A 23,810-nucleotide genomic window follows, 5' to 3' on the forward strand; every position below is an offset into this window, starting at 1 on the left:
ATGTGTCTGTAAAGTTTCAGCTCAAAACACCATCAGATTATTTATTACACCTTTTAGAATATTGAAATATTCTGCTTTTAACACATTGCAGCTGTTTTTGTTGCCTGTGCCTTTGATGCTGGTTAATGCCCCGCCCACCATTCCCATGTGCCTGTCAGAGTATGCCTCAATCTCCACCTCGACTGCATCAGATAAACAGCACAATAACAGACATGAAGAAAGCAGATCTTACGTAAATATAAGAACTTTACCAATTATTATTGTATGCATATGTTGTGGAGTTAATTCAAGCCTTTCTGCAATGATGAGTCACACAATGTTGTTACAAAGTTTATGCAAACACACACAGCCTGCACATTTAACTTTGCACTGTTTTTGCATGGCAAATGTGATAGGATACACATTAACATACACTGTTGTATGGATATCTGTTAAACCTCATATAACATCCACAAATTGGGATTAAATCGTGTTCTTTTATAATTGTTCTGACACGCAGCTGTGGTGATGAAGTAAAGATGGTAAAATTGCTGTAATTCATTACAAACATGCACTGTTTCAAAAACTTTTTAAACTTGTGAAACTCATTCTTGATCACATTTGATGATCACAGCGAGCTGAACAGATCTTTATATCCCATTTGCTTTACGCATGTCCTGTCTTGTTGATATGATTAAACATGTTACTATGGAGACATTATTTAAGCATCTATATAAAGACCAAAGTTTGTTCTATCCAATGATTCCTAATTTGTGTTTGTAGCTTACTGGGGTCAAGAACTGTTAGTATTTAAAGTTAGATAGGTGTAAATTCCCAAAAGTGAATGCTGGCTAACAGGTTAATAAACAGCTCCCAATTAATTAACCCTTTGCTAAGCCACACCCGAAAACGGGCAGACACCAATCGTGGCTTAGCAACCGTAGCTACACGCAGGAGGTCTGTCAAGCTTTCAAGCGAGGTAAACAAGCCAAAGCGTTGTGCATATGGATTGTATAAATCTGATACCGTTATCCTAAAAGTTTGGATGCTGTGGTGAAATTTTTAAACCCAAGAGGAGAAAAGTCAGCGTAGATCAACTCTGTGAAGGGCGCTAAAAGAGTGGAGTTAAGTTGTTTTTGTTTTCGATATCCCCAACACATTCAGAGATAGATGGCAATAACTCACACAACTCTCACCCTACAAAAATACAAAGCACGTTATGTGTCCCAAGCTGTCTTTTTCTTTTTCGCTTGTTATCATGAGCAATGCTCTGTATAAGTCCTCACAATAGTAGTCATACAAATAGCAATCATATTTCCATCTGTTTCAAGCTACGGACATTTGAAATTACATACCAACAAAACAATGCAGAGACGTGATCACAATCTGAGCACTTGCAATCAATATACTTCACCCACAGCTATTTTTCAGTAATTTATATCCCTCATGCCTATGTCAGAGCTACAATCTACAAGCTTCTTTCTATGAATGAATTATGTTGAAGCACTGTCCATGGGTGTTTACTTATCGGTTAGTAACGCTGTTATTCACTGCACAACAATGAATCTATCCAGCTTTTTGGCTAAAAAAGGGAAATCACAGATTAATTTGTTATTATTAGATTATTGTAAAATTTCCCCTCTCCAGCTGTGAATGAACTAAGCTATTGAATGGTCAGCGTATGAGGCGGCTAGGCTAACCTAGCTTCAATTTTGATTATGTTGTATTCTAATCGGTTGCCTCGTATGTTGTGAATACCCCTGTAATGCATACTGCAGTCTTTTTTTTTTTTTTTTTTTTTTTGTCTGGCTTTCTCGGATATTTCACCTGTTTGCCAAAAATGACTAATTATATACCTGGGAATGTCTGACACCGGCGCATACATATTGCAATAGAGGTGTCAGGCACGAAAGCTTGACAGGTGTAACAACAGTAACTCTGGAGGGCGGGACTTAGCAAAGGGTCAGTTTAGTGGCCGGACAACTACACCCTTATTTCACGTTGTCGTTGGCCTCAAAATGGGAGGGATTTGGATGCTATTTTAAATGCCAGAAATTTTAACAAAAGAGATTAATTGTCTTTACATCACCCCAAAATGACAGTGGACACTCTATACCTAAACACAGTTCTGTACAAACAGTTTACAAAAAAAGAATTTTCATCATAGGTGCCCTTTAAAATATTGTTTTTTCCTGTTCTTAGAAGACTGTCAGTAGAACAATGGGTAGTACTTTTCATGGTTCTTTGATTTAAAAAAGGAATAAAATAAAATTAATAAAAAAACTGGGATGCAATCAAAGACTGCATTTAAATTTTAAACTCATATAAACAAAATATTAAAAAACATAAGCAGTGAATCTGCTTCAGCATTAGTCTGTCCTCTGCGATAGCTTGTCTGTCTCTATAGGCATCAGTTACAGTCTGCACTCGGGCCAAATGTGCTGTTGATGTGAGGAAGCTGAGAGTGGTGGGAGCGATCAGAGAGATGACAGCAGTCGACCCAAACATCTGTTCACTGAGCTGTCTGTCTGTGTGTCTCTGGACTGCTCTTATCTAAACAATCTCAGCTGTTCAAATACAGAGCGGCATCACTGGCAGGTCTCACAAGCCAAAAATGATCCACTTGTTCCCTTTCTTCTCTCTATTTCTGTTTGTCAGGTCTCGCTCATCAGTAGACAGGCGCTCTCACTTTTTTTCCCCACAGACCCAACTTTGGTTGTCAGTTCATGCAGACCACTGAGCAATTATAGATGGCTGCCAGTGAAACCCAAACAAGGTCATATTTGTTGTATCCCATGATCTGTTGAAATTCTTGCTTCTGATTAGCTGGAAGGTGTGCAGTAAAATTGTTTAATGCACAAGTAGTTCCAGTCAGTTTTTATCAAAGTTCAAAATGAATTAGCTTCCCAGAAAAATTAGTGGTAACCTTAGCGACTGTTGCAGGAGCCTTTGTTCCTCTGTGTAATCTTGAGGACAGCAACATGTGCTGCACCGGGGAGCTGATGGGGTTTAACAAGCTCTTGAATATGCTCGGAAATATTTGCAAAGAGGTAGCTAACATGCCACTATGAGCGATTAGATATGCTGTGTCATTTACATGCACACATTCTCTTTCTCTTGACATGTAGCAAATTAGCTCAAAGTGAATTGAAAATTAATTTAAAGGAGGCTTCAAATTAATCGATTCTTTATATCTGAACAAATGAATCGTCCAACGATTGTTTGAACAGACAGTTTACTTCAATTATGGCTATTGCTAATAAAATAAAAAAAACATTTATGTTTTAACAGGGTAACAGGATCAAAGTTTAAGACATTTGATTCATATACATGCACAGGCACCTTGCTTTATACAAAATTAAACTTTATTAACTAATCTAACAGAAACTAACTAACACAAACACACATACATACAGTTGTAGAGACAGATCAATTTAACCCTTCAATGGTTCTTTAGGGTAAGATTTAGTTTACACCAGTTCAGTGGTAATCTGGAGATGTTACTTGCATTCCCTTTGTGAGGTGAAGAACTCTATTGAGTTAATGTTCCCATGTGGTTAGCTGGTGGTTAGCTCTTTGTCCGGTGAGGATTGGAGTGAGGTGGAATCTGTCGTTTCAAGTTTTTGAGGCGGCAAAAGGACTAGTTGTGTTGACTTCTGGTTTCATGGCATACTAAACTTAACTAGACTATTAACAGAAAAGAAAGAAAGGTATCAGAGATTGGAATGTCTGAGCTATGTGGTTAATTCATTTTTGCCAGGGTCCATGCCTGCTCCCTGGAGTTCTCTGGGTGTTCTCTGGCATTCTTTTGGGGTTCTCTTGGGCCAGCATTAGGGTGGTTACACACTTGGTTCAATTGCCTGAAACGTGCCCAGGTTCGATTGCCCCCCTTGCCACCTTCTCGGTTGGTTTGCGTTCACACTGTTTTTTTGTTGTTTTTCTTCTGAACTCTGGTACACTTGCGACATCAAGCTGCTATTTTGTGTACGGCTGTTGCTAGGTGATGGACATGATAGCAAAGCGCCAAAATAAAAAGACGTTCACGCTCCGCACATTGCTGTCATTCTGCTTTTACCGAATCTTTTGATTTTGGACATACAGAAAGCAAATTGCATCTGCATGCTTCAAAAATATTATAAACATTCATAACATAACACAATGTCTGCAAAAGCAGTTTTTTGTGGAGACAAGCAGACATGATCACTATGCTTGGTACAGTACGTGATACACAGACACATACACACACACATACACACATGAATTAACGTTATGAAAAGGATAGACTGCCTCTTTCAGGAAGACTCAGGAATGGTTCGTAGTTGCGCAACCAAGTTCAGAAGACACGTTTACACTCGCTCTGCAGAACACTGTACTCTGACGTCAAACTAACCCGGGTGCGGATAAAATTGCTAGTGTGAAAGCATCCTTAGTCACCAGCTTTTATAAGGGTGATTTTACCTACTCTCAGGATCTCAGTTAAAATGACATTTAAAGGCTTACCTAAGTTAATTAGGTTAACTAGGCAGGTTAGGGTAATAAGGCAAGTCATTGTATAATGATGGTTTGTTCTGTAGACTATCAGAAAAATATAGAGCTTAAATTTTAATTTTGACCTTAAAATTGTGTTTAAAAAAATAAAATCTGCTTTTATTCTAGCTGAAATAAAACAAATAAGACTTTCTCCAGAAGAAAAAAATATTATCGGACATACTGTGAAAATTTTCTTGCTCTGTTGAACATCATTTGGGAAATATTTAAAAAAGAAGGGGGGCTTATAATTCTGACTTCAACTGTATGTTGCAAAACAAGAGAAAATAAAGGTTTACAGTAAAAGCATCATTCTTAAACAAGGAGCGTATAGAAGCTTGACCATGTCTGTGAGTCCATTCCTGAGCATTCCTTCATGTCGTAAATACCTTGTAATCGTGTTACACACTGACAATCCAGTGTTTTTCTGTGTAGGAGAGGTTGACGGAATATCATTTGTGGAATAAAGCAAAATAATTATGTGTCTGATTCGTCACATTCCTTACAGTCATAACTGATGAAAAGTTGGTATTATGTATATAATATTGTGCTGCAGCATTGCCACTTTTAACTTGTCGATACCTTGGCTTTGCATCTGGTGCTCCTTTGCTTCCTTTATTTATTGGATTTTTTCTTAGCATTTTGTTTTAGTTGGTTTGTTTTATATTTTATTTAGTTCAATGTTTCTTTTTTTTTTTTTACTTTTACATTAAATTTTACATTAACCCACAGTTAATAAGTTCTCTCATTGGCTGCGTGTTCTAGTCTTGTTTTATGTGAGCGCATGGCTTGTGTTGTCTCTTTGTGTCATTTGCTTTCCTTGTCTGTTGTCTAGTCCCACCCCCCTTGTCAACCCATTATTAGTCAATTATGTTCATCTGTTTGTGTGTTCATTTAGTTCTGCATAAAATCTCCTCATGTCTGCTGTCCTGTGCCAGTTCGACATTGTTTATACCCCTGTCCTATAGTGTTTTTTAATGTTTTACCCCTCGGGGTAGTTTTTTTTTTTTTTTTTTTTTTTGCTGTTTATTTTATTTTTACCATTAATAAATACCCTTTTCTTTGCATTTGAGTCTTCTCTCCTTTTTCCCAAACCACCGATCGTGACAATGTCTCTCCTCATAAATTGTAAAAACGAATCACAAAAGCTCAACCATTGAGCTCTGACAGAATATCTCCATGTTTCATCACATTCACAAATATCCAGTCATCATCCTCTTATTTGTGTCATTAATGTGAAATATAATCTTCTGTCACCTTGTATTACCATATGTTGACTTGTTAACCTGCTGCACCAGAGGGACAACACACTAAGACACTATTTAGTTTCACCTGTCAGTCTCCTTTCAATCCAAAAGAACATCTGGATCTGTTTCACAGCAACGTGCAGGATCAGCAAAACATGAGACAGGCCAAAGTCAGAAACTGCTGAGTGGAAGCAGGGAAGACGATGAAGACAAAAAGCTGCTAATACGGATAATAGACTGTGATCTGTGTCTGCACTTTTCTGAGCATCGCCTATCCACGTCAATATTGGACTTGACTAAGAAGAATCAAGATGGAGGTTGAATGTCCTCCAAGGGCCCTTTGGCCTCGATGAACCATGAATAGCAAAGGTCAAGGTTCAGGTTAAGGATCGGTTTAGTGTGGTTGTGAGTTTTCATAAAGTCTATTGAGAAATTGGAATTTGCTCATCTAGAACAAAAAGGTTAAGTGGTTTAGCAGAGGTTAACTATATAGGTTAAAAAGCATATTGAGTTCTTGAGAGTTTTATTGAGTTCAGTAGACAGATGGCAGATTTGATGAAGTCAATCTGAAGTTTATAACCCACAACAAACCCAAATTAAAGCAAAGAATTAAAACATCAAGCTGAATCATACAAAAACAACAAATCATCCCTCTTATAATAATAATAAAATGCATAATCCAAAATCAACAAAATAACCTAACCCAAAAAAATACATTAATTAATAAACTATCTCACTAACTAAACAAATAAATAAATGAGAAACTGGGGGCAGCACGGTGATGCAGTGGGTAGCACAATCACATCACAGCAAGAAGGTCACTGGTTCAAGCCTCAGCTGGGTCAGTTGGCATATCTGTGTGGAATTTGCATGTTCTCCCCCTGTTCCCTTGAGTTTCCTCTGTGTGCTCTGGTATCCGCCACATTCCAAAGACCGTCCTTAGTGTATGTGTGTGAATGAGTGTGTAGGGGTTGCAGCTGGAAGGACATCCGCTGCATGAAACTTATGCTGGATAAGTTGGCGGTTCATTCCGCTGTGACGACCCCAGATTAATAAAGGGACTGAGCTGAAAAGGAAATGAATTAATGAATAAATAAGACACTACCTAGGTTAATAAGCACATTGAGTTCTCAACACAAACTGGGGTGCATTTCCCGAACAACTACATAACTCGTGGCTGAACTGTCATAGTAGATGCATCGTTTTGGAAAAGAACAATGTAGTGAAGAGTGTTTCCCAATACCTGTAGTTTCTCTGTTGCAGATCCATTATTTGAACCATGTTAGTTATAACCTAAAATGCTCATAATAATTCTCTAAATGGGTTGGTAATTTCTTTGTGCAAATTATATTGTTTTACAGTTTTACTAAAAAATTGTATTAGTTTTGGTAAAAACATGCACCCGTTTTCTATATTAATTGAAATATATTTAAATAGCACATATAGAGCCTGTTTCCTTCACAAATAATATTGAGAACATTACATATTCTATTTTAAAACAACACCTAACACCTATTCCAACATAATATATAAATTATATAAATAAATAAATAATAAGGCTGTTTATTAAAACTTTTTATTTAATATTTATTATTTATTAGGAAATGAAAAAAAATCATACGTTAATAATAATCATGCTGATGATGATGATGATGATGCTTATTATTATTATTATTATTATTATTATTATTATTATTATTGTTGTTGTTGTTATTATTATTAAGTAGGACATTCTTTTTTTTTTTTTTTGATAAAAAGTTAAATTTTTACTTTTACAATTTAACAGATGCAAACCACTGCGGAAACATTCTAAACAAAAGGTGCATGTCGTATACAGTAAGCTACATTTCTTTATAAATAACCTACTATAAAATAAAACCATTAACATATGCTATGCTTTTTTTTTCACAAGCTTTGGGGCAATGGCTGCAAAATATATACTAGTTTTGGAGATGTACCATGAATTCCGCTCGGCTGTGTTCAAAATGACATCAATGTGCACTGCGAAGGGAGCGCAATTGTAAACATGAAAATCACTAAAACTGAACTGTAAAAAGACTTTGAAAGCAAATTACACTCAAAAGAGATGACTTTAATCTTTTATTTATTTATTTATTTATTGAATTCCAAGTTTAAATGTTAGAATGTTCAGTGACTGATTCGTGTGAGTTAAGTCATATGAAAATGTATGATTTAAAAAGGAAGCATGGCACCCAACCCCACCCCTATACCCAACCGTCATTTGTGGATGAGCAAATCATACTAAATTGTACGACTGAGATTTCATGAATTTATGCGAATAAGCTACTACATTGAAAAGTTATGAATTGCTGTTAGATTGTTGCACAGACAGACACATTGGCCCCATTTACACTGCTAGTTAAATGTGACCCAATTACAAGTTTTTGCTCATGCATGCATTGGAATATTCAGAGATCTGGGACACTATATATAAACCATAGGTGCAATCCGCGATGATGGCCCTTTCACACCTGCGCCTCAAAATCATTTTAAAGTTGGGTGAACTTCATGTTGTAACTTTTGCTTTTTGTCGATATTAATACAAGCACTGCGGGCTACACATAGAACAACTTTATTCTCTCCAACAAGACCAGTGTGTACATAGGCAAAGGCTACATCTTCAACTACACACACACATCAGGACTATACCTTTACATAAACTGCGTGGGGTAAATCTGAACTGAACCATTCACTGCTTATACTACACTTCGCATATTTCGCAGAGCTAAAAAACAGACAATTTTTTCCATTGTGGTTAGTGTGGCACAGATGCTAGAACCCGCTTTATGCATGCGCGACATCAGAAATGTTATGGCAAGTGTAAACGCATGAATTGGATATGGGTCTCAATTAGAACAACGTGTAAACGGACTGGCAAAAAATAAAAACAGATATAGGCAACAAATTGGAATTGAGCATCAAGACGTGACAGCTTAAACAGGGCCATAGACACATACTGTACGCATAGACAGAGACCCACAGACACACACTAGTGCGCCAACACACCAAACAAAAATCCAATGCCAGATTTGATCAAGTACTTCAAAAGTGTGTATTTCATAGTTTGTCTGAAAATATAAGCACACTGTTAACTTTCAGAACAAACTCATGAATGAAAGGAGATATTGTTACTTATAGCTCAGAATTGCTCTAGTGCTTGAGCTCTGGGGCAGATGTATGAGCAGCTCATGGAGACCATTCACAGATCATCGATTTAGGAGATGTTTTGGACAGAGATGAGAGGTAACAGAAATCAGCGTCCTGACAAGACACACATTAGAAGCGCAGAGCTAAGTATTATGTTGAGCTTGCTCGAAGCACTGAATAGGACTTGCTTTGATTAAAGTGTCCAAAAGCAGTGAACGATGACATGGAATGACCAGACAGATGAAGCTTCCTGTGTCTGCTGATATCATTGATTTTACCATATGAATGTTTCTTGGTAAAATGGCCCTACACTCTATGCCCCTACTCACACATTTTCATAAGACATTAATATTAGATTATATGCTATTTTAGCAGGACAATGCTATTTTTACATCCAATAACAACGTGAAATGGCTATTTTGTTGATTTTAGGTTGTGTTAGAAAGTTAACAAAATCCAATGTTGAGCCAACATCTTACGAAATATTGACGTCAAAAACTGACATTTATTCATTAGGTATGGCACCCAAAATCCAACGTCATACTGGTAATGTCCACACAATACCAAGCTGTAACATCATTTGACATAGATTTTTTTTTTGTTGTTTTTAGGTTACGTTGGAAAGTAACCAAAATGCAATGTCTGTTCGACATTGGACATTGACGTCAGTCTGATTTTTTTTTCCAAACAAAATGCAATGTCACACAATGTTATGGTACAATGTCCATCTGATGTCTTGTTAACGTCCTGTGCCTGCTCTGTATTAAGACAAAACAAAACAAATTACTAGTTTACTAATTACTAGTACAAAACTTAAGCATTAATCAAAACAAGAAGCAAACAAGTGAGAAATTAACAAACCAAAGAACAAAAATAACAAACTAAAACAAACCAAAATAATGGCAAACCTAATTCAACAAATCCAACAAAAAGTAAGACAACAAAAAGAAACGAATCAAAGCTAAATTCAAAATTGGATTACTTAAAGCAGATCACAGATAATCGGTTACTGCCAAGCACATAATCATAAACAATAAATAAATAAATAAACAAATAAAGCTTTGTCTCATTTGCTTGTTTTTAAAGATTCACAATGCAGAATGAGCATGCAAATGTCATGTAAATTAATGTAACAATTGTAATAATTTTTATTTGGGCTATTTATTTAATCTAATATTCAATCAGTTTTTTTAAACAATTAAATTGTGTAATTATGTTGAATTTTAGGTTAACATGATTACTATCATTTATTTGGTTTAGTTATTTATCAACACCAAATTCTTCCTTCGGCTTCGTCCTTTTATTTATCAAGGGTCGCCACAGTAGAATGAACCGCCAACTTATTCAGAATATGTTTTACACAGCAGATGCCCTTCCAGCTGCAAACCAGTAATGGGAAACATCCATGCACACTTATCCACACTCATACACTACAGCCAATTTAGTTTATTCAGTTCTCCTGTACCACATGTTTTTGGACTGTGAGGAAAACTGGAGCACCTGAAGGAAACCCACATAAACACGGTGAAGACATGCAAACTCAGAAATGCAGAAATGCCTGCTGGCCCAGCCGGGACTCGAACCAGCGACTTCCTTGCTGTGAAGTGACAGTGCTAACCACTGAGCCACTGTGTTGCCCCCATATCAAGTTAACACATTAAATTGGTACCCAGAGTTAAATTCAATAGTAATGCTTTATTATAATAAGTGAAGAATTCCAATCAGTTTTGATTCAGGTTATTGACAATCTCTGTCTCCATCAGGACAGTATTTTATAGTTGATGTTTCAGTGGCGGTTCAGCCAATATTAGTCAAAGAAAGTCTGGGAAACAGCCATTAGCTGAAGAGCTGCTTCAATAGTCTTGTAGACCAGGTCTCATAAACCTTTTATCAATCAATCCATTAGAGGTCTAATATCTCAGTGTTCTGACTGTACCTGAGCTCTCTGTGCTCAGAAAAGATAAGAATGTGCAATTACTATGTGGACACACACTGTTAATGGATATGATATATAGTATAACATGTTTGTTCAGCGCAGATAAGAGACACTCACGTGTTGTTCGCTTTCGTGTTAAAAGAGGAATAAGTAGGTGATGTTCAGGTGAAACGCTAGTTAAAATGATTTTTGGGTCATTACTTTTTATGATTTCCATGATGGTTCATACATGATATGTTTATTTATAAGAACAACAGGAACATTGTGTTTGAAGATTTAGTTGACAGACACATTGCTCTGATTGTAAGTAGGTGACTGCTTGACCATATGCTTTGGTTTGTCTGTCGTGTGTCTGAACTGATTTAGATGGATGGTTGGATGCTTGGATAAATGAAAGGATGGCTGGATGGATGGATGGTTGAATGCTTGGATGGATGGATAGATGGTTTGTTGGTTGGATGATTGGATGGATGGATGGATGGAGGGATGGATGGATGGATGGATGGATGGATGGATGGATGGATGGATGGATGGATGGATGGATGGATTGTCGTTTGCCTTGCACGTCATGATTTTGCCAAGTATGATACGATCCTGGATTAACATCCATGTTGTTCCTGGAAAATTATTTTTGTTTGAAAATGTAATCCATACCTACAGTATTTCCTACCCCCTAACCCAACCATAACTGTATTTTTTTTTCCATAATCAGAGGGGATTAATGGGGGGAATAATAATAAAGCATATTCTTTAATTCTGACTGGCTGATTGGAATGTTGTTCCAGGATCAACATAGATCCAGGAACATGTCTTAAAATTAAATTAACATGTCCTAAAATTAAAATTAAGCAACAGTACAGTAACACACAAAAACAAGCATTTTCTTACCACATGAAGAACTTTCTTAGTAATACATATAATAAAATATATAATAAAGCATTAACATTTTTTTTATTCGTATAGTGTTACCAATAATAATAATCATAATAGCAATGCATATTAGATGATCAGTTAATTTATCTGATAAAAAAATACAAATGAAAAAAAAATCTACATGCCTACGCACCTGCTTGATTGCTTGTTGTCCTTGTTGTCATTCAAGACCAAATTTGTTCCTGAGTCTGGTCAGTTAATGGGATTTTATCCTGCTCGATTTTCAGATAAAGTAGAAATTGCAGCCATTCTCAAAAAATGTCAAGCTTCGCAAAATCTTCAGAGCAGTTTGTTATAGATTTGAGGGTGACTTTATTTGCTAAGCCTTAATAATAGGCCCACCCAAACGAAAAACTGAATAACTGCATCTATAACTGTAGATTGCTTATATTTATGGTGATGCGCTAACTTTCACAGGTGTTGTGTAATGAAGATCAATACTTGGCTGAATGCTTGTCATTAAAAATATATTTGATCTCAAGGTAAACACACTCTATAATGTGTTTTTTCATCTGTCTAGCCTGAATTGACACCTTGTTCATTTCTCAATGATGTACTGCTGTGTTGGAAGAGACTGTGATTTCTGTCTGCCCCAGAGATTAGTAATGCTTAAGAGTTAAACCCTCGTTTGTCAAGGAGATTCAGAGTCTTAGGTCAAAACCCCTGAAGGGGCCTGTCAGGAAAAATGCTTTCATCCAAAATGCTGCTGCTCATCAAGAGCGTCCCTGCAAATCCTGATTGCTTCACTCTTAGTCTGTAAAGATCAAAAGGTCTCCAAAAAGGAAATAAAGAAACATTTGATCCTAAAGAATATTCTTAAAATTCTTAAAGACGGTAACATTCCCCGAGAGAAATGTTACGATATACTGAAGCTATACCTCTATGGATTTGGCAGATGCTTTCATCCAGAGAGACTTGCTTTGCATTCAGAGCTGAACCTGTGACCTTGATATTGCTAGCACTTGCTCTGTTCTTTAGCATTTACTTTTATCAGTCAACGGTGGCTATATTTAACTGTATATCTATAAACATTATATATCTCCATCTATCACGTTAAAAATATGTTTTAACTAGTAATTTTTCTATTGTTAAAATTAACACACAAATAAAAGCTCTCATTCTAATGAAAAGTGTTGACATTGAAACTAAATGATAGCTGTTTTTTTTTTTTTTTTTTTAATCTTATTATTATAATTGAGTGGGCGACGCTGTGGCACAGTGTGTAGCATGATGGGTGTTAGGGTTGTGGCTGTAAGACCATCCGCTGTGTAAAACATATGCTGGATAAGTTGGCAGTTCATTCACCTGTGGCGACCCCAGATTAATAAAGGAACTAAGCTGAAAGAAAATAAATAAATAAATATTTTTGAGTGGCATAGTGGCTCAGCGGTTAGCACTGTCACGTCACAGCAAGAGGGTCGCTGGTTTGAGTCCCAGCTGGGCCAGTTGGCATTCCTGTGTAGAGTTTGCATGTTCCCCCAGTGTTCCCGTGGGTTTCCTCTGGGTGCCCCAGTTTTCTCCACAGTCCAAAGACTAGTGATATAGGTGAATTGGATGAACTAAATTGGCCGTAGTGTTTTAGTATGAGTGTGTGTGAATGCACAAGTGTATGGATGTTTTTCAGTACTGGGTTGCAGCTGAAAGATTATCTGTTTCTTAAAACATATGCCGAAATAGTTGCAACCACTAACAATTATTTAATATTAATAATTATTTTTTCAGAAGACGCCAAATAAATTGTCATTTAAAGGTATAATTCACTCAAAAATGAAAAGTCTGTGAGTATTTGCTGGCCCTTTGCTTTAAGTGTTTTTCTTTCTGATGAATAGAAAAATATATATTTTAATAAAAGCTAAAAACTGCTTGCCGTTGAATTTCATAGTATTTTCACTTACTATGAATGTCTGTGACAATCGTTATTCAACATTTTGATAAATTACATATTTCTTTATGTTCAGCGGAAAAAAAAAATATATATATTTTAAAAAATTAAAATCTTTGCAGTCTTTTGCAGTCCAAAAATGTGCATTTTAAATCCTTATACCACTATCATTTTAAACAACTGGGTTCCTTTATTTTAAGTTTTTATTCATTTCAAGGGTTCACACTTAGCTGATGATTTATAATAAGCTTGCTTGGCATGTTGTCCTGGGAGAGAGCCATAAGCTCATGGGATCCTCAAGCCCAGGGCTCCCTCCCCTTTGCAGGTGGATCTCAAAAACTCCTTTGCTAATGTGGCTTAAGGTGAACTGCTAAAAGTAGGAAATATAATGATGCTGGGAGCTGGACTATGGTGCCCATTTGGCTCAGTAAGTATGATGCATGTCTTTGGACAGTGGGAGGAAACCGGGGAACCAGGGGTAAACCCACTCGAAAACAGTGACTTAGGAATCATCTGATTGGAGGATTATGATAAGCGCGTGATCCTCTCTAAATTAGTTTATAAATAAACTTCACTTAAACTATAATGTAAACAAATTTATTTCAGCTGTTTTTGAAATTTTGTTATGAAGACAGTTTCATTATTTTTTTTTTTAAAATTAACCACTTGCATGTATAAAATTTGTTGCACATCTGCCTGATTTTTTTATAAACTAAAAACTTGTGCTTGACACATACAAACCCATGAGTTAAGATGCTAAAACCTCTCAATGCCGTCTGAAATGTTCTCCTAAAATTAGCATTTTTGTCTGCCACCTGTGGTCATGTTCAGTTATTTCACTTGAAAAGAACTTATTTGTCATTATAAAAGTAAAATTACTGAGCCTACATACACAAGTGGGGAAAAATCACATGGATTTTTTTGCATCTAAACTCGTCATGTATATGAAACAAACAGACCCATTCACGCGGTAAAACTCTTTAGCCAAATTAGGGTTGAAATAACTCAGCATTTTTAAAAGCCTAATTTTCATTCATTTACATGCTGGTTGTGGTAACAGAGAAGTGTGAAACAGAATAAGATTAAATTGAAGGCAAGGCAGGGAGATTAAAAGAGAAAGAGTGACAGAAAACAAAGGGTAAAGACATGGCAGTCTGCTCTATCTTCCACAGACAGAGGCACTTTACACATAACCGTGATAAAGGCTCTCTGACAGGCTTTAATCTGCGCTCAAATATGTTGTTTTGCAAAGCTTTATTTTTGCCTAGACTGTAAGTAATTATGTTGTTCATCAACAACAGATGTCTCGGTGGCAGGCGACACGGCCCTGAGTTGAATTTGCATCTTCTTCCATAACTGGCACAGGGCATTCATATGTTGAAACAGGTTGCTTTTGCGCTCATAACTTTCTGCATCGCTGGATTTAATTTCTCTCAGTACTTCCTTAAACTGCCTCTGCCTCTCCATTAAGAGTTTCTCTTATTTCCTAATGACAGCTGTGTTCTTTCTCTCCCTTCGCATTTTTTAATCAATAGCTTCATTCGCACAGAGAACAGAAAAAAAAATCAATATTGGATTTGGAGCAAACAGTTTCTGAAATGAAGGGTCGTGTAATGTTTCATGCTTGTTTTTCCTTCCGCATTCGTAAGACGCCCATGTCTGAGACTCAGAAAATACATTTATCTTCTTTCTTAAGAAAATACATTCATCATCTGTTAATAGTGAAGGACGTGCTCCACCTGTGGTTTTAGATGGGAAAAGTTATGACATTTCTGTATAGTTAAATATAAACAGTACTTAAAACCTCCTTCAGAAATAAGAAACGCTGCATTACATTAGATTTTTCAGTGCCATGTCTTAAAAATATGGAAAAACTGCTTATCTACTGAGATTTTCATGCACAACCATCTCTGGGGTTTACAGAGAATGGTCCAAAATGGAGAAAATATCCAGTGAGTGGCAATTCTGTGAGTGCAAATGCCTTGTTGATGCCAGAGGTCAGAGGAGAATGGCCAGACTGGTTCAAGCTAATAGATAGACAACAGTAACTCAAATAACCACTCATTACAACCAAACTATGCAGAAGAGCATCTCTGAACACACAACATGTCCAACCTTGAGACGGATGGGCTACAGCAGCAAAAGACCACACCAGGTTCCACTCCTGTCAGCTAAGAACAGGAAACTAAAGCTACAGTTTGATTAAAATTTTTTGACTAAAATTGGACCATAGAAGACTGGAAAAATATTGCCAGGTCTGACATTCGGATGGTAGGGTCAGAATTTGGCGTCAACAACATGAAAGCATCCAAGGGGTCCAACTCTGTACTAGTAAAGTGGAGCAAATAAAGTAGCTGGTTAGTGTACATTCCCAGTTTCACAGACAAGGCTTAAGGCTAGCCCTAGATCAAATTGCAGGTTTGCAGACTTCCCACTATGCATAAATTCAGGGAGGGAACCCTTAGTTTAAAATTTTGTCTTGCGTAATTACTCTATTTTAAAATCTACTGTAGGGTGATGATTATTTTCCACTTGATTCTTTAAAGGTAAAGCTACATTTTAGGACAGACAGTTTGTAAGACTATTTTTATGAAATCATATCAGTTTGTTTGACAGTTTTTAATTATATAATGTTACTTTTTATTGTCTGCCATTGAAATAAATCTGATTTAGAGTTTACAAGCTCATAAGTTCCTTTAAAACCGAATTAGCTGAGTTTAAGTCCAGCAGACCACACAGCTTTATCTGTTAAGATTCTCTGTAAATACATTCATCTTCACTGCTAATAGCGAAGGACACACTCCACCTTTTGTTTAGGAGGGGAGAAGTCATGGCTTTTGCTGAGCATTAGGGAGATGATTAATTTGTTGTTCTTGTAGACCGTAGACCAGCCTCGCTAGACCAGAGCAGTAATAGGACCGTACACTTACTCTCCTTCTGTCTCTCTGGTTCCTGCTCTGCAATTAAAATGGAAATTTGGCAATGGGTCTCGGTGGCGGGATGGTCCTTTTTTATACTCAGGAACGGGCTAATGAATCTGTCGGTGGGGCTCCACATAACCGACACAATGAGCTCCCAGAAGACTGTGTGTGCTGTGCTCTACTGAAGGCCTGGAGCTTGCTGAGAGGAATGTTGGAGGCCGAATGTGACTGAAGTGTAGAGGCAAACTCCCTACAGTTATATGTGTTTTCCAAGCAGTAATTCAAGCACAGTCACACTCGCTCTTTGGTGTTCTCTCTCTCTGGAACCGTTCACACAGCAGCTGAATAATGCTGTCAGTTCTGGTTTAGACTAGATAATATGGTAATGTTCATATATACTTTGGTTACACATGACATGACATAGCTGCATCATATAACAGCGATGGTGTGATTGTTTCTGTATAATTGAGGACTTAAATGTTTTCTGATGCTGGTTGGTGCAATGTGTGTTTGGGTTTGTTTTTGTTTTGTACTTCTTTTATTTACTGTATCATGTTTTTCATTGAATGTTTGAGTCTTGTCTGTGTTCATTGTTTGTTCTGTTTTTGCCATGTGGTGTCTTCAGTTGGTATCTATAGCCATCATGTTTCACATTGTCTTTGTATAACTTTGTTTACCTATTGTTAAAGTAGGTGTGTTTGTGCCACATTGGTGACAGTTTTTTTTTTTCATTAAAAAAATAAAATAAATAAATAAAATCAAAATGTTTTGGATTTAGAGAAATGTCTTAGTGTCAAATGGGTAAACCTAGCTTGAAGAATAGTGGCAAAGTAGAGAGATTAAAGCCCAATCCCAATTCCACTAGTTAACTCTTCCCCTTACTCCTACCCCTCGTTTTGCGCTTTCACATGAAGGGATAGGGGTGTCCCAATTCTCTTTAGATTAGAAGGCATAGAGATAATTGGAAGGCTAGATATTCCATGAAACCCCTTGATATATCAGAACCACACTCAAAACCAAGGGTGTAAGAAAATTTCCCAGAATACACCAGCTACAACAGCAGTATGACTGCACACAGAAGTCAGACAAAAAAAGAATTGGGATTGGGCCTAACACTGTTTCAAGAGTTCACACTTAAGCTGCGGCCACACTGGACTTTCCTTCTCATAGACTTCCATTCATTCGCTCGCAAATCCATCAGACTGGAAACACAAACTCGTTTGACAAGTTTCGCAGATTGCTGTGTTAGAAAGTTCAAGCTTGGGAAACTCTGACCAGCGAAATCATATGTGACTGCAGCATTAGGTATTGCTTGATAATAATAGCTGGCTTTGGTATGCTGTCCCGGGAGTGAACCCTGAGCTCAGAGATAATTGACCCCAGGGCTCCCGCCTAGTCAATGAGCATGTAAGGGAGTCCAAAATCAGGTAGTTTGCGAGAGATGCCCCTGGTAAAGGAGGAAAAGGGGAAGATGGGGTGGGTGGAAGATAAGGGAGTAATGCTAGAAGGACTATTTGTAGTAGACTTGGCTCAATTTGATTGCCTACTAATGATTAAAGATGAGAGACTAGCCGCAGTCAATCATATGTGCTTAGGGATGGGTCCCGAAACTGGGTACTTTATCAGTTTTGGTGCCACATTATAAAAGTCCAAAGTATCGATAAGCTCTGACGTTAACGGTACTGCTATCGGTACTGGAGAATTATTGCTGAATAAACTTATTCATTAGCATAATTTAACTGACCAACCTTTTCTAATTTGCCATATTTGATATTCATCTGCACAGTAGGCGATCTCACATGAGAAATGCTTGTGTTTCCGGTAAGCGGGTCAAGTATAAAAGCCATCACAGTTTTGGCTATTTGCACGCTTAGTGGAGGCTCGCCTAAGCGCACACACATAGCTCACGACACAGACTCGCGCACACACTCAGCTCGTAAACTTGCGAAGTGGTGGAGAAAACCAAACGAGATGTATTTCCCCGAGTAGACAACGACAAAGTTGTTTTCTTGTATAAGCGAAGTGAAAGTATCTTTCAAAAGTGCATTAACTGCAATGAAAAGTAATCAAAAGTTTTTGACTGCCTGGTTAATAACGGTAATGTAACATCATCCACATCATTATGCCAGCAGTCAATCACCTAAATTAGTTTCAAGAGAACACTTAGATACTGTTTGACAACTTGTTAGCAAGTTAGCAGGTTTGGCATGCTGTCCCAGGAGAGAACCCTGAGCTCGGAGATAGTTGAGCCCAGGGCTCCCGCCAGGTCCATAAAGCATGTGAGGAGAGTACGAGGTCAGGTGTTCTCGAGAGCTCCCCTCGGCAAAAGAGGAAAGGAGGAGAAGGGGTGGAGGGGGGGTTTCTTCGGAAAACGAAGATAAGGGAGTAGTTCTTAGCTAGGTTACTTATAGTGAGTTTGGATCAATCCGATTGGCTAGCCAATGAGTGTAGATAAGCGGCCAGCTGCAGTCAATCATATCATGTGCTCCTCTCGAAATTAGTTTGTGTAACTTCATATAGCCTTAATAGTTAAATAAACACACACATTCGGTTACAAGGAAAACAGTATTTTTTTTTCTGCAGTAGCCTAAATTAATCTTAAACATTCTTTTACAGGTAAAAAAATATATTTATTTGTTTTACAGTTATTGGTTTAGTTTTATTTTACAGTAAAAATGTAATAATAAAACAGAGTGATGTTAATTGTTTTCATTTTTTTTATAAAAAAAAAAAAGTACAGATTAGAGAACCTTTAAAGTACCGAACCGATAAGTGGTATCGTTAAAAGTAGTAATACCATTAAAATCTTAACAACACCCATCCCTACAGGTGCTCCTCTAGAAATTAGTTTGTGAAACTTTACTTTGTTATACACTGGATGCCATTTTAATGAGTTTCTTTGAATCATTACAAAAATGTATCATTTTGCTCAGAATCGAGAAAAAAAATCACAACACAATTATGTAAAACATTCAGTACTTATTGCACTTATTGACTTAAACATCAAGACATGTTATTCTGTTTATCCTCATGGTTGTCTGTAGAAGGTACATTTCTGTGAACATCACATATGGATGACATTAAATACACGTGTAAACTTTTATAAAACGCATTAGATTAGATTGTTTATGTGGTGTAGGCATTCATGTGGTCACATACATTTGAACAGCCACAAAAGACTACCTTCTCTCCTCTACTAACCTCACATGTAATCATTATGGAACATTATGGTATAAGATGGAAGTGTCTCGACAAAATCTGCACACAAATGGTCACCAGAGACTCATTTGAACGCATGTTTAATCAAGGTGGAAAAGCCAGACGAGCCATCCTAGCTGATCACCATGCAGGACCTGATTTACCATGTGCAATATGATTCTTTAACAACATTTTAGTCAACCAGTCAGATTTGAGGGACAGTTCCTTGTTATTAACATATAGTTTCTCTTTGAATTAAACAATAACATGCTCTTATAAAAACATGATGCTAAATACAACCACTTTAACCAACATAGACTCATTCTGAAAACGTAGTCCTATATACATTTCTGGAGATTGTGAATTATGTAGTCAGAAGTCCGAATGACTGCATTTTGTCTGCATGACACTGTTCCTTTTCACGCTGCTAACTGACCGCTTTTTTAAACTGTCTGTTGGGTTTAGGGAAATGGATGGGCAGTCAATCGGTGCTTAAAAAAAAACAATTGGTTGAGTTTAGGGAAAGAAGAGGGTGGGTTAGTCGATTGGTAAGTCAGTCAGTCTGTCAGTCGACAACGACTTCTGGTGGATTTACATGAAAACAGCAGGTGCGAGTAGCACTCCAGAAAAATTTGAAATCTCAAAAAGCATACACAGCGGTGCATTCACGAAAACAAAAACTGCAAAAAAGTAGCTCCTGGGACGTATTTGCCACTCTCCAGAAATGTATATAGTTGTACGTTTTCAGAATGAGCCTGGGTTAACTTTAACCACTTTAAGTGCTACATATAACCTATAAAGATTCTGTAATATTTTTCCAGCAGTTCTTTGGGGTGGTTAAGGTTTAGGGTGGGGGGTGTTAAGGGGGGTGGATGTACGTAGATTGCTTGGCGACCATAAAAGTTTTCTCAGAGGATGACTAGCTATCATCTGTTTTACAAATGGAGAAAATTAAAAAGCACCGCACTGTTTTGGTGTTCTGTATTTGTTTGTCTGTCATTTGTGATCTCTAGCAATCATTTTTCTTGCACAGACATGCTGGAATCTCCTGATATGTTGACAAATGGGTTATGGATCCACTCATTGGTAGTTTGTGGGTCCTTCACTGGGCCTTTTCCTCTTCGCAAAGAAACGTTTCAAAGATGTCTGTTTCTTACTCATTTTGCTGCTTGTGGGTTAAATTTTGGCACTCAAGTGACCGAGATGTAACTGAAAGATTTTTCAAAATAAAAGATTGTTCAAATTTATATGATAAATAAAACAGTATCGGTCCACGGCCCGGGGGTTGTGGACTACTGCTATATATCATTAAAATAGATTATTTGGCTAGTAATCATAGGGGAACCACCTCGAGTGCTATTTAGTTTTGCTTTTATTTTTTAAAGCAGCATATATAATGCTATATTGCACTGTAGCCAGCCCAACAAATTGCTGGAGAACCATTACATATTTTTTAAAGGCTTTATATTGCACTTACACTGGGTTTCCTACTTTTCTATGAATAAGAGCCATAAGCCACTGAAGAACCTTCTTTTATAGATATGTATAGATTGGACAGGGATTAGATTTGAATTAATTTTTTTTAAAAGAGGACTTATGACAGGCAGTTCATCCCAGAGTCATCCAGATGAATGGATATACCAACAGATAGCTTTCTCTAAATATTACAGACCTGCAACCCATTTTTAAGTTGCAACCCACCAGTTGAAAAGGCACTCAGTGCAGAAAAGCACAGCCACAAGGCAACTAGAAGCACAACTGTAGCTTGCAGGCGGAGAATGAAAGACACCCGGCGAGAGTGTTTCTGACACACTTCGGATAACCTGCCAGCCACCCCGCATCCCTCTATTTCATTTAATCTCCTTTTCTCTCCTTTCTCTCTCACATTCACTGTCTCTCTTCATGGTTCTCTCTCTATCTCTCACTCTGCCAGCAGATGGCCTGTTTGCCTTTTTGTCTCCCTCTCGACTCCCAATCATTTCCAGCATTTTTGCTCTCTGTCAGGCCCACTCAGCACACGCACTTGCGCTAATGTGTTTCCCATGGTACTGACAGGTGTATGAGTAAGTGTGCCTGGCGCCGTAAGGCAAACATGACGGAGTCTGCTCAGTTTTACAACATTACTGATGCGGAGACAGAAACACAACACAGTCCTGAACTCAGGAGCCATTGCACTTTCTCTAAAGTCTACATGGAGATCTTTAATCATGTGCAAGATTCAACCTTGATTGATCTTACCAGAACATTATTTAAATGGCCGGTAATGTGAGTTCTTGCTGGAGTACTTTCTGGCTTATATAATGTCTGTACACACTCAGAAATAAAGTTTTTTTTTATTTTTTTTTATTTTATAGTAAAACACCTAAAGTGAATAGTGACATATAGACTGAGAAAAATATCAGTTAATTAACATTTTCCCTATGTTGTAATTCACAGATGTTTTCTATTAATTCATGGTTCATTATGGTACCTTGATTTAACCTTTGTTGAATTTTGATGTTGAACACTTTGCAATTTAACAAAGGGACTTTTATTTACATTTATATACATATATAATTAAATCTGTTACATAATATGTAATAACAAAACATCCGCTTATAATAAAGCAGAAAAAAACAAAAACAAATCACAAAATATAGAAAACTGTTTATTTACGGATTTTTTTTTGTACAGTGTTTTATCCACATAAATACTATTGATAGTACTTTACTAGGCTATCATTTAAGGTATAGAGTACAGTTTGACCCTTTGTTACAAATCAATTGAACATATAAATAATTATGGCTACAAGAAATATTGATTTTAGATTAAACTTTGGAAATCTTACCTGTTTGTTATCTTATACTCCATTATGGAGTACAAAGCAATGGTCTATGCAAAAGGTGAACAAATCAGTCATGATTTTAAGTTTTAAAAAAATCCCTAATTGTAACACTTAAATAAAATACATCAGCATAAAAGAAATTTCACAGTATAAAAAAGATATTTTCAAGGCTGTTTTCTAATTTCTGTCTTAAAGTTTTAATCTAGACTTGTATTTTTGAATAATGGTAATTATTACAGCTCGTTAACTTTTGCTGCTGTCATTTCAAAAATTCTTCCATGTGTACTTTGACTTTAGACTTTTCATTCATTTATTTTCCTTTGGAAAAAAAAGTCCCTTTATTTATCAGCGATCGCCACAATGGAATGAATAACCAACCTATCCAGCATATATTTTACACAGTGAATTCCCATTCTAGCTGCATCCTAGTACTGGGAAACATCCATAAACTCCCACATGCACTACGGCCAGTTTAGTTTATCCAATTCACTTATATACCACATGTCTTTGGGTGCAGAGGAAACCCAATGCCAATACAGGGAGAACATGCAACTCCACACAGAAATGCCGCTGTTTAGCTGGGACTTGAACCAGCGACCTTCTTGCTGTGAGACGACAGTGCTAGACTTATTCATTCATTTATTTTATTTTCAGCTTAGTCTCTTTATTAATCTGGAGTCGCCACAGTGGAATGAATTGCCAACTTATCCAGCATATGTTTTACGCAGCGGATGCCCTTCCAGCTGCAACCCATTGCTGGGAAACATCCATACACACCCATTCACACACATACACAACGGACATTTTTTTAGTCTACCCAATACACCTACAGTACATGTCTGGGAAACTGGAGCACCTGAAGGAAACCCACTCGAACATTGGAAGAACATGCAAACTCCATTCAGACATTGTTACATGCATTCAGCCTATGTGTTGCATTGCAAGAACATTCATTTCATTCATTTTCTTGTCGGCTTAGTCCCTTTATTAATCCGGGGTTGCCACAGCGAAATGAACTGCCAACTTATCCAGCAAGTTTTTTCGCAGCGGATGCCCTTCCAGCCGCAACCCATCTCTGGGAAACATCCACACAAACATTCACACACACACTCATACACTACAGACAATTTTGCCTACCCAATTCACCTGTACCACATGTCTTTGGACTGTGGGGGAAACCAGAGCACTCGGAGGA

General features: G+C 37.1%; 1 protein-coding gene across 2 annotated transcripts in view; it reads left to right on the plus strand.

Annotated features, from left to right (window-relative positions):
* The window catches only part of atrnl1a (attractin like 1a), a 465,931-nt gene that overhangs the window by 398,349 nt on the left and 43,772 nt on the right, over nucleotides 1-23,810 (plus strand). The gene's annotated exons all lie outside the window — the stretch shown is intronic.

This window comes from Danio rerio, chromosome 13, assembly GCF_052040795.2.
Source record: "Danio rerio strain M-AB ecotype USA chromosome 13, GRCz13ab, whole genome shotgun sequence".
NCBI classification, from domain to species: Eukaryota; Metazoa; Chordata; class Actinopteri; order Cypriniformes; family Danionidae; genus Danio; species Danio rerio.